The sequence below is a fragment of the Eretmochelys imbricata genome, chromosome 3 (assembly GCF_965152235.1).
Source record: "Eretmochelys imbricata isolate rEreImb1 chromosome 3, rEreImb1.hap1, whole genome shotgun sequence".
NCBI classification, from domain to species: Eukaryota; Metazoa; Chordata; order Testudines; family Cheloniidae; genus Eretmochelys; species Eretmochelys imbricata.
The window spans coordinates 66,077,649-66,090,463 of NC_135574.1; positions in this window are offsets into that span (position 1 = coordinate 66,077,649).

Below are 12,815 nucleotides of genomic sequence, written 5' to 3' on the forward strand. Positions count from 1 at the left end.
GGTACAGGGTCCACCCATACAGATCCTGAAGCAAAATTAGGGTTCAACTTACGTTCTTCCCAAGCAGCAAACCAGAAGAGATCAGACATTCCAGCTAAGCAAACACAGCAGAGTTGTGGCAGTATGAGTTATAATATATGTATGTTCATATTACTCATAAGAGCAAGATAGAGTCCCATTTGTCCCAATTTTATTTAAGTTGTTTATCTAGTAAGTCATCCATTTCTCTTATTTTTGTCAACCACATTTTATGGGGGGTATTTGGTTTCACAAGCGCAGGCCCTGCTCTTGCAAACACGTGACTTAACTTAACAGGACTGTTCATGTGAACAAGTGTTTACAGGATCAGGATCATACTGCTGAAATACTTTTATTGGCTGCAGTCTCAAGGATTCTAAGTACATATCTCTTGTACTTGTTTTAGCAAATCATGAGAATTCCTTAATACCACAATAGGAATTCAGGAGATATATCCCTGAAATGACTCTTGAATCTACTGTTTAAACACCAGTCTTTTATTCAGGATGATCTCAGAAGATTGGACGATTTTGAATAAGTACGAATTGTACAGCATTATGGTAGTCCCAGTAAGATCATCAGGGTTCAATCAACTTGAGGGTTCAGACCCCAAGGCAAGCCAAAACTGTAGGCCTTAACAGAATCTTTATTTAGTCTCTCAGAGGACTGTCCTAACCCTAAAACATCTCTGGTTCTGCAGAGCATGCTGTGGCCAACTCTTGTGATTTTATTATCATCTCATTAAAATAGTCACTCCTGTTTTAGTAACTTCATACCTGTTCTGGCAACATTTTGGAGTGTTAGCTAACTCCCAGTTAAGAAATCAAGACAGTTTCTATCACAGTGGCACAGTGGCAGAATGTGATATCTCTCCTCTGCAAATGACTGTAGAGACAGGGACATTAATACTACATTTGATACAGCTGGTATTTAAAATGATTATGCTGTTTACTGAAATGATTTTGCATTACAGTGGGGTTTTTGTTTTTACCTATGTCAATTGTCTCAATTCCTGAATAAGAGTAAGGTTTAACATTGTTGTTCCCCTGTTTTTAAAACACAATCTGAAATGTTTGGTTTTGCAATGTATGAACTGACATGCGGGGATCCATTTACGTTTGATTTGTTGCTATTTAACTGGTGGTAATAAAAGTAGAATCTTCTTATTAGTAGTCATAATGTGTCTTGAGAAAGATTCCTACCTCCAAGCACCATGACTCCCTTCAGATATAAGGAATCTGATTTTCAAAGATGTGTGTGCACTTTTGTGACCATAAAAATGCACATACAACTGCCTGTCTAAGTTGTGTGCACAATTACTGTAAATGCACATGGAGATAGGGTATTTGCTCCTGTGACTGGCCAATTACAGACATAGCAGCTCTCTTGCTTGTGCAGATACCTTATGTGTGCAAAAAAAACAAATACCCCCCTCCCACTCAGTAATTATACATGAAGATTAGGTGTGCAGTTGCACACAATATTGAAACTCAGTCTTAAAGGATTGCTTCAACTCCCTTTGAAGTTAGTAGCACAGTCTCCATTCACTTCAATAAGAAGAGGCTCTTAACCTAGTAAAAAATCCTTATGAGTTTTCATAAGATCTTTAGACAAGATTTCATTCCACTTGCATTTCAAGTATATTTTGACACTACATCCACAGATGAGACTCTGTGTCCAGCTGGGAGAACTGGGAGACCTCCATTCTGCATCCCCAGTTGCTGTCATTCAGTTTAACCAGCTCTGGCTGAACATAGAATTTCAGTACAGATGTAGCTAGATACCAAAATACCCTAATATCCTTCCCAACTATTGCCCAGTCTTAAATTTCACCTTTCAGAGGAAGATCATTGAAAAGTAGGTGACAGACCAACTCCAACATCTGACATCCTTGGTTTCCCTGCACCCATCCATTCAGGACCAGACAGGGTCGTGGCCATGAGTAAACATTGTGGTCAATGACCCTTCATGGCAATGGACAGAGGCCAGAAACCCCTGCTGATTCTGCTCAGTATTCTCATCATTTTGGATACAGAGAATCACAAGAATGTAGGACCTGGCAGAAGTGGCTGGAACTGCATTAGAGTGGCTCTGCTCCATTGTTTCTGATAATTCCCGGAGGGTAGTTATGGGCAGCCGTTTCTTCTCCTTGAGAGGTCTCAGCTGTGAAATACCTTACAGCTCAATCATGTTGCCTCATCATTTATATGAAGTCCCTGGAGATTTAATGAAATAGTATGGGCTACACTATCATCAGTAAACTGATTATACTTAGCTCTTTGGCTTCATTTTCACCTGAGCCAGACCCCTTAGTCATGAGGTTTACCCAACATTTACATAAACTGTGATTTGAGTAAAAGGCAGCTGGCTGTAAGTCAATCCAGACTAGATGGAGATGATGCAGATCAGCAAAGATAAATACATGTGGACCTGGCAAAATCAGTAACTCTTTCATCAGCTGAGACCATCTGCCTGACTACTGTCAATATGGTCCACAGTCTTTGAATATTACTACAGTCATTGCTGCTCAGACTGTATCATTAGTTAGAAGGACTTTCTTTCATCTTTGGCCAGCAAAGAATGTATGCCCATTCCTCTCACATCTCAACTTTGTCCTTTAAGGTAGGATCCATGATGGGACTTAGGCATTACAATGCTGAGCATCATGGTGCCTAGAAAACCCAGGAACCACACTGCGATCTACAAAGCTGCATAAGGTACCTAGGCTCACTATACAACGAATGGGAAGAGATAGATGCCTAAGAATGATATCCACAAAAGCCGGTATGTAAGGCAGGGAGTGGCCACGCTGGCCAGTAGGGAGAGATGCCCAGGCGATGGGTGGGTTCAAAGCCCCTCCCCTCACTCAGAGATAAGTGCCTACATCCAGGCTGCAGGGAGGTGCTTAGCTGTGCTTAGTGGTCCACAAATAGGCACCAGCCACCTGGAGTCCGGGGTTTCTTGCAGAGAATGAGTCAGGCACCTGCCTCATGCCACACAAAGTGGCTGGAGGAGGAGCCCATCTTATAACTTGTGGGGTTCCATCAGTCTCTCCTGTTGAAGCTAACTAATGAAAGCGTGAGTGGAGCAGGGGGACTGGACCCAAGGTCTCCCTCCCAGGTGATGCCCTAACCACTGGGCTACAGATTCATTCTCGCTAGCTTTCTGACTATTTAAATATTCACAGTGGAACAGTCACTGCGCCAGAGACAGAGAGAGTAGAAATGATTTTGTGGGCCAGTGGTTAGAGCACCCCCTTGGGAGGTGGAAGACCCTGGGTCCATTCCCCCTACTTCAACCACTCTTTCATTATTTAGCCACAGTGATAGAGCTCAACAGGAGAGACTGAGGGGCCCCATATCAGAATATTCCATAGCCAATGGTTCGGACACTCACCTAATAGTGGCAGATCCATCTTCAAATCCCTTCTGTTCATCAGGTGGAGGGATGTGGGGGAATTGAACTTGGGTCTCCCACATCCCACATGAATGTACTAGCCACTGGCTAAAAATTATAAGGTGGGCCCTTCCCCCTCATTTTTGAATGGACCCGATCCCGAGGCACACCTCCTGGATTGGACCCCACATGCAATTTCGGCAGATGAATGCCTATCTTCCCCTGGTTTGTGGATAGCTCTTGTGTGGGAAATAGGTGCCTGAACACCTAGGGTGAGGCGGCTGTGCATGTGCCCAGTGCAGAAACATAAGCCCAAGGGAAATTTTACTCTGAAAAACTTAAATACGGAATGAGTTTCAGCATCTACAGCATTTGATGGGAGTTTTGTGGTTTGCAGTAATGCCCAAACTGGGACTTCAACATGTAAGACAGGGACTTACACAGCTAAGTTTTGGGTGCCTGAATACTTTTATGGATCCCACTCTTTGCTACCTCTAGACTTGCACAAAGCTGCACTTTGGACTAACTGTGAAGAACACTCAGAATCTTAACAGACCAAAAAGCACCTGGCCACCTGCTTAGTGAGTGAAGCTAGTGGGCGGAACCATATTCCACAACTGGTGTAGAGGGCCTGAGGCTGCTAGTCCAACACAAGCTACTCCAGCCCAGGCTTTGCAGCCCTCTTCCCTAGCCCCAGGAAAATCACTACTCAGAGCTTTCACTATATCTCCTCCATCAGGCTTGAACACACCAGGAGGCAAGCTGTATTCATGTAAAGGGAATATGGAATATAGCAGGATCAGGATCAGCAAGGGAAGTTTTGTTTAGTGTCGATGAAAGTAAAATAGGAAGTTTCCATGGTTTAACACACACACACACGGAGAGATTTTCTTCAATCTTTGAAAATCTTCCCCTTAAGCTATACCCAAATATTGAATAATTTATTAGTAGAAACTGTATAATATCATTGTAGATTCTGAAATCATTTGACTATGTGAAATAGAGACAAACATTTTGTGGAAAAATACACACTACTCGACTGGATTCATTAAACGCTAGTAATTTTAGCTCAGGTTAAAACATCTGAGCCCTTAACTAGAGCAAGGGCAAAGCATAAATCAACAAAGTAAGTTTCTAATAGAATTTGGCCTTGGGAAATTTTTCTACATATTCTTTCTGGATGATGTTATTGTTTTTAGGGAGCTTATCTACTATCTTGCTGGGAACAACTATCTACTTTAATAAAGTGCCTAAAATATCGTAATAAACACACAGCTTATATCAATAGCATCAGATTTCCCCACACAGTATTGGTGTGTGGTTTAATTAGATGAAAGGATTACGGGAGAAGTTTGTGTCATGATGATTTTTTTCAAGGCAAACCATAGATCAAAGTTCATAGCTGCCAAATATACAACTTTCAAAATGAGCTCAAGTGCTGCTATTAATCATGGCTGCTGGGGGATTTGATGACAAAGATTACACTGCTGTAAAGGATACTGCTGTGCATCAGATTCTTGCAACTGTCATCAAATACTTTGTCAACTGTTAACAGGTCGGGAAAGTTGTCCAGCATTTACTGCAGGTGCCTCTGTCACTACGCTGGGTGAGAAAGTCTATGCAACAGTGAATAATAGCTAATAACAACATCCTTGGCAGGGATTCTGAAACTTTTTCATAATGTGGACCATATCTTAGAGAGTGCCTCATGGACTACCTCCCCTCCCATGTGTGACTGTGCAGACCATCTCCCTCGCATTCACAATCATATAATATCTCTGTGGGCAGCTACAGCAATTGCTTACATGGGAATGTAGGATTAGAAATGTATTTGTAGTTTATTTTAATGCAACTTAATCGCAGGAAACCACCAGGTACGCCAGGACCATGTGACCTGCCAGCTCTCTCTGACCCATCAACAAGCGCTCCGTGGTGAGTCACCATGAGCCTTTAGACTACACTTTGGGAATTGTTAACTTAGAGACCTGTAAACTGCTGCTGCTCCTGCTTCATATGGAATGCACGAATAGTGCACTTTAGAAGGGGTGACTGTGCATAGTTTAACCCCCAAAACGGTCTAAAACAAGACATCAGAATTTCTATCTAGCTGTCGGTGGAAAGCAGATGTGAATGACACAATGTGCTACAAGAAATAACGAAAGAGCCAAACCATAACTGCAAATTGGAACACTCATCAGCTACTGGGAGAGTTCAGATCAGGGTCCAGACTTCACAGCTCTGGCCAGCTATAAAAGGAGCTTGTCTGTATAATGGGATGAACCAAACCTCTATACCTTAACACCCTTGAACTGTGGGGAAGTTTGGAGATACATCTGGATGTGACTTTTTCCATTCAGAGCCATCCATTACTAACAATATCTTTAATAGATCTACAAAATAGATTTAAAAAGTGTACTAAATTCTAGATCACTGCAAGTGTTCTGGTGACTAACTTACCAAATAATTGCCATTCATTCTGCAAGCCGCTTCATAAATCAGAGCTCGCTAACGGACCCACTTCTCTTCCTAACACCCCAATTCCTTTTTATAAAAAATAATGTTTTTAAATAATGTTCATGGTAACAGTATAAACATTATAGGTAACATAAAAACATTATAGCACTGATAACATATAGCTTATATTAATAACACCCTCCAAGTTCAGGAGGTGGGGAGGGGGGAACGTGGTCTGGGGAGCAGCCCCTGGGCACGGCTGGCCCCTGGGGTCTATAAAGGCTCATTGGGATTTGCCCCTCAATGAACCAATGTGCGGGGAGCAAAGTGGAAGTTTCGCCTAGGGTGCAAAATATCCTTGCACTGGTCCTGCTTCCTTTTAGTCCTTAGACTTATAGAGGTCAATGGAGACATTTTTCTTCGTGAGAAATGTATTACGCACTGTAATGGGGATAGGGTTTTTTTCCCATTAGGCTAGTGGAAAAGACTGCCTTAAGAACAGAAAAAAAATGCCTTTTTTTAAAAACTTTTCTCCTTAAAAAAAAGAAAAGTAGTGAAAATCTCAGAAAAAATCTCTGGAATGAGCTGTGAGCGCAGCATCCGCTGGCTAGTCTGTGGATAGTCTATCCTTATTTCAGTGTGAGCTACATTCTGGTTTGAAACCTGCACATGTAAGCTTTTTTAAAAATTTGGCTGTGTAAACTGTGCATAGCATCCACGTAAGAAGCACTGCACTCCAATTCTGGTCAAAAGAGTGCGCCTGCTGAATGCAATACAACCATACCTGTCGCACGACGAAAAGCACTTAACGGAAGAAAGGGGCATGATTTTGGTTTACCAGCTGTGGTGCCCCCTAAAAAACGACTGGAAGTCAATGAAGTCAATGACCAAATGCCGGGGTTTCACCTCACATGCATAAGCTTAGCCTTGTTCCTATACCACAGAACCCCAGTCAAACAGTCTGTCCAGGAGATAAAGTAAGTTACTTGCAGGAGCTCTTTGGTCCTGTTTTATCCCTCTCAACCATGTTGCTTATCATTTTGGCTTGTGGGCTCCTCAGAGGGAGGGACCGTGACATATATTTGGACAGTGACTACAAATCATGGGTACCACCACACAAGAAATAATCACTTTAAAAAAATGTGTACGCTAGGGTCCTTTGGCCCTGTTTGCCTGCCTGCCCCCATTCTTCCAGCAGCCTCCTGCTGCAGAAGTGACACCCAGGTGTCTGCGTTAAAGCCGATGCATCATTTCTAACCGGTAAAGAAAGTCAGCTCGGGAAAAACTCACCTGGGTTGAGCAGCCCCTGGAACTTTTTGTGTGCATTCTAGTGGACTGTAGGATGGCACCCATTTCGCAGATATTGGCTACTTAATGGCTGTAATCCCTTTGTGTGGTAGGTATTGCCTCCCCTCCACAGAAATTCAAAATGAAGTACAAATAGACTAAGGTCAGCATTTTTCAAGTGTTCAGTGTATACAGTGAAGCGCTGAAGTGCTTCATTTTAGGTACTCAACTTTGAAAATCCCCAGAGATGGGATTCAACCTGGATAAATTTTTCAAAAGTGAGTAAATGACTTAGGGGTGGAAGTCACAACGGTATTTAGAAACTTAATGCCCATCCAACACCTACCCTTAGGAGCCTAAATCTGATTTTATCAAGTGACTTAGCACCTAGGAGGCTAAATTTCATTTAAAGATAATGGAACTTCAGGTCCAGGTCCAAAAAAAAAAAAAAACGATTTAGGCTCCTAACTTCCACTGATTTCAGTAGCAAGGCAAGGTAATATCTTTGGAGCTCTTTCTGTTGGTGAGAGAGACAAGCATTCAAGCTTACACAGAGCTCCTCTTCAAGTCTGTGTAAGCTTGAAAGCTTGTCTCTCTGACCCAGAGGAGTTGGTCCAATAAAAGATATTACCTCACCCACCTTGTCTCTAATATCTTGGGACCAACACGGCTAGAGCAAAACAGCATACATTGATTTCAATGGAAGTTAGGAGCCTGAATATTTTTGTGGATCTGGGACTTACGCACTTTTCAAAAGATTACTCCTTGTTTAGGCCCCTAAACTACACGACCACTCTTTGTAGCCAAAGGTCATGCTAGCTGTTCAGAGCAGTAGCTGGCTCAGCTGCAGGCTATTAGCTGATAGGAAGCTTATTTCAGCATCATCTGTAGTAGCCTGGGAAGTTCTGACCCCAACAGCTGTGAACTTGATCTGATGTCTTCCCAAATCTCAAAGGACTGATGGATGGGAGGGAGCTGTGACTAACCTTTGATCAGTGACAAGCTTTCAACCTGAGTTTACATGTTACCACACTATCTTTACAAGGGAAGAGCTAGAAACTTATTTTTATACTAAGGCCTAGAGTCTTCTCCCTCAGCTCAAGAGAGCACTGGCTTCACTTTCAGCATGGCTTGAAGACATCCCTCATCTAGACCTAAATCTTCTTGCAAGGAAATGGCACGTTAGGAGAATTTAAGTTTTCAGTTGATCCAGGGTCCACAGGACCATTCTATCCTAGCTCTTTTTAAAGGCACTTCTGTACCTAAGTGTGAACAAAAGCTGACCACATAAGATTTTATTCTGGCTGGTTAATGGGTTTTCCTTCTCATTTGTTTAATAACACTGGTAAAAAGTATTTAAACCAAGCTGTGGCGATTTTATTCACCAGTCACTCAATGACAGCCTCAATGAACACTTGTTAAAAGAGTATGTCATCTCTTTGGAATGATAATGTTTTGAATTACTTGCATTAGCTGATTAATGTGCCTGAAAACAAAGCAGGACATGTATGTTGATCTAGCACTGAACAGATTAAATAAATTACCATATAGTCAACTTTGTGACACATATATAGACAAATATTGTACCTGAGCCTTCATGTGAATAAATTCAGAGCCCAGCTGGCAAGCTAATACATTTTGTCAATGAAGTTTAAAAGGCTGTCTAAAAAAGTAGCAATTCTCTCAATTACACTTAATTGAAATCCACACTTGGACTTTAAACTAAACCTGAATAATTATGTTATAAAAGTTTGAGGGAATATTCAGAAGAGCACAGTGACAAATTCTTTTTATGTTTAAGTTGCTACATAAATTAGTAAAGAAAGTTACTCTGCAGCATTTAAAAAAACCACCACACTCCTACAATATAAGGAGCAATTAGGTCCACTATATTTACATGAAAACTTTAATATGGTTATGAAATCTCAAGGCTCCTTCTAGTGATGAAAAGCATTTCCACTGATGAACTGCTCAAAGTATATCTTTACTGGAACTACCTCCAGTATCATGAGATTAGAGCTACTCCTTCCTCCTCCGAGTTGATAAATTCTAAAACATGGGGACTGGTTCTGCAGTTCTTATAGAGGAAATATTTTTACTATAATCATTACTTGTTTTCCATCCATGTATGGCCAGATCTGGTCCACTTATGACTGAATTCTTCAGGCCTGATTCTGTTTCATCTTGTAACTTGTGAAGTCATTTGCAACAGTGCCCAAGTGTGTGTAAAACATCACAATTTTGATTTGGTAGCATTTTGTATCCACTTTGCATTGATTACCCATGTGGTACAAAAATGGCACCACCATGCACAAAAGTATTTTCAGATGTGTTTGTTTGCATGCCTGTTGATTAGCAGCATGGTACAACCATTTGATTATGTTCATTCTTAAAGACTTTGAAATCAACGTATTTTGGCATTTAGAATATGCAAAGCAAACATTGTGGCCAAAGTGAGAGCATGAAGAGAAATTCTGCAGGGTACTAAAGCTCTCACTGAAGCACTTGGTAGCAGGCAAGTGTTAATTTCCTAGATTTGGTTGATAAAGAGAGGCTGAGGTCATCCCATCACCACATCTTTTGGAATCCGTTCAGGTATGTCGCATTAACAGGGGTCTGTCACTAGCTAGTCAGCCTTGCAAGCCACTCATTCTTGTGTTCCAAAATAAAAACCTCACTGTTCTGCCATCACTATTAGAATCTTCATGTGCTCAACATTTGTCATGGCCTTCACCTTCACATGACAAGGGGGCTCTCCAGCAGCTAGTTAAATTTAAACACACAAGAAATCTCTGCTAGTTGAATGCTCCCAAACTTGTATAAGTCTGTGCACCCTGTGGTAAGTGCCTCTGTTTTTGTTGAAGTTGTGGACAACCCCCAACCCTTAAGTTTCCAAATCTAATAAAAATTTTTAGATACACACTTTAATATAATTTCTGTGACATTTTCATAAAATACAGATATATAATTATAGATATAATGCATATATAGCATTTACTATATTGATAAAAAGCTAGTCTTTGGCATGACACACCAATAACTATTTACAATATGAACTGAAGTTTAAGGAAGAAATGTTTCAAGCAATATTGTGAGATTATAAGATTAAAAATAACTTGAAGAAAAAGCAACCAGTAAATGGTACTGAAAAATTCTCAGATTACAATGCAAATACTATCTCCAAACATTTGCACACATGTGCACGCACATACACACTACACTGCAATGCAAATATTATCTCTGCTCACACACACACACTCCTGCAGTCCTTATACAGGCATTTCCCCAAGTAAGGGCTTGCAGGATTTCACACACCAGCCCCTCCTCCCCACAACCCCATTAAGATGGCACACACTGTATGGAGAATTCTCCCGCTTATCCCTTCCAAACATAAAGTACAGAGAGCATTACAGCCATTTAAAGCTTTGCATAATGGCAGGCTTTCAAATCTTTTGTTAGGATAGGGATTGCCGACACAAGTATCTTGAAAATTAAATTGTCATAGCTCCATTGACTTGGCACTTGTTGAAGATCTGGCCCTTGCCAAGTGTAATTTAAAGGCATTTTACAAAGCTGTATTTCCTTATTTAGTATGAACTTTAAAGACAAAGCATGGACGGGAAGTAGAAAAAAGAACACATTGTACTGCTGGTACTCTTCATTAGGGGATCTGTCTGAAAGGACATGGATAAGTTGAATTCCAAAGCTAAAGATGGGCTGACACCAACCTCCACAATCTATCTAAGGTACTTACATGCCCCCCCCCACCATTACTGTAGTATCTGAGTGCCTCACAGTCTTTAATGTATTTCTCCTCACAACACACCTGTGAGGTAGGAAAGTGCTATTATCCCATTTTACAGATGGGAAACTGTGGCACAGAGAGGCTAAGGGCTGGATTTTGAAAGGTATTTAGGTGCCTAATGGATTTTCAGAAGCACCTGTAGGTGCAAGATGCTTTTGAAAATCCCACTAGGCACCTAAATACCTTTCAAAGTCTGGCCCTAAGTGACTTGCCCACTGTTACACAGAATGTCTGTAGCTAAGGAAGACCTTGAACTCAGGACTCCTCACTCCCAGGCAAACATCCTATGCCTCCCTGATTTTGGGGGGAGGAGGGGGAAGGGAGAGATTGTTTTTCCTCCCCTTACCCCACATCCCCAATGAAAACATATTAGCTATAATGAGTATTTCTTAAAATGTAAGCAGCTAAGTTATTGTTTGCTACAAAACAGACAGTGGCCCTGAGAAATGCAATGAACTACTTTTGTTGAAATCTAAAACCATACTACTAAGGGCTTTGTTTTCATTTGCACTATGTCACTGTACACTGCTCTGGCTATAAAAAGTCTTTACATTACCTTTGCACTTGTTTTAAGTTGTCTTTATACTACCCAAGTGGTAGCATAGGAGGCTTAGTGTAAAAAGAATGAGGCCTCCAATCTTTAAAGATTAAAATCTTTTCCATAGTTGGTAAGATCTAAAATCTGACAGGTGTGTAGATCAGAATACATCTCCAAACGTGCAGCTGAGCGACCATATTGATCGCAAATAGGATGCACTGGTGTAACTAAGGGCAGAAGTTTGCCAGTAATCTTCCTTTTGTGGCATAAAAGTACCTCATTTCACTGTGAACCATGGGAACCTTGCTAGGAATTGATTTAGATCTCTGTACAAAAGCTCTCCGGGTTACACAAGACCTGACTTACGCAAATCCGCACTTAGGGAAAAAGTTCTGTAAGCTAGAAATAGGAGTTTTTGGTTTGGGGTTTTTTTTTTGCATAATGGTCAGGTATACATTTCCGATCTCCGTAAAATTCGAGTTACACAAGGTGTTCTGGAACGGAACAATTGCGTAAGTTGGGGAGCATCTGTACTTACTGACCAGCTAAAAGCAACTAAAGGAAGTGAACTGTTAAAACTCCATGGAGAAGAGTGAGAAACAAAGCAGTAGTGACAGAAAAGAACAAGAAAGAAACCAAGTGGAACCAAGACTCCCACTGGGATGGAAATAATAGGCTGTAGGTGCCATACTTAAAACCTTAAGCACAGTACTATGGAAGTTGTCTATAGTCATCCTAATCCAAATTCCTCCTGGTTACATGGGCATCTTCTCCCACTGCATTCTACTCCCCATATATCTGAGGGAAGAATTTTGGTCACCTGTTTAACTTGGGCCTAAGTACCAGCACAGACAACTCTTTTGTTAGGATTCTAGGGCGGGCAGTAAATTTGCCCACAAGAAGGGTAAAATTGATAATGGAATTTCTCAGCCTGTTAACTTAACTCAATGGGCAACATTTTAAAAGACTTAAACCTGCGTTTTCTTTTTAAACAATCAAAGAATATTCTATTCTCCAGCAAAACAATTTAAAATTGAAAATTTCAATAGAAAACATTTATGGAAAAAGTGTATCAAGTCTTTCCCCTTGACAAAAATGAATCTCCCCAAAAATTCGCTCTGCACAGAGGAATAAGACAAGTTGATCTTTCCACTGCTTGTTTTAAATTACTCTTATCACCACAATTTGGATTTGCACTATGTTTTTTCAATGATGTGACAACATCAGGTGAATCTGGACTAACACTGAAATATCCTAATAAGAATGCCATGTCACTGACAGGCTAGAAACAGCATAGCATGAGAAGGAATGCTATTC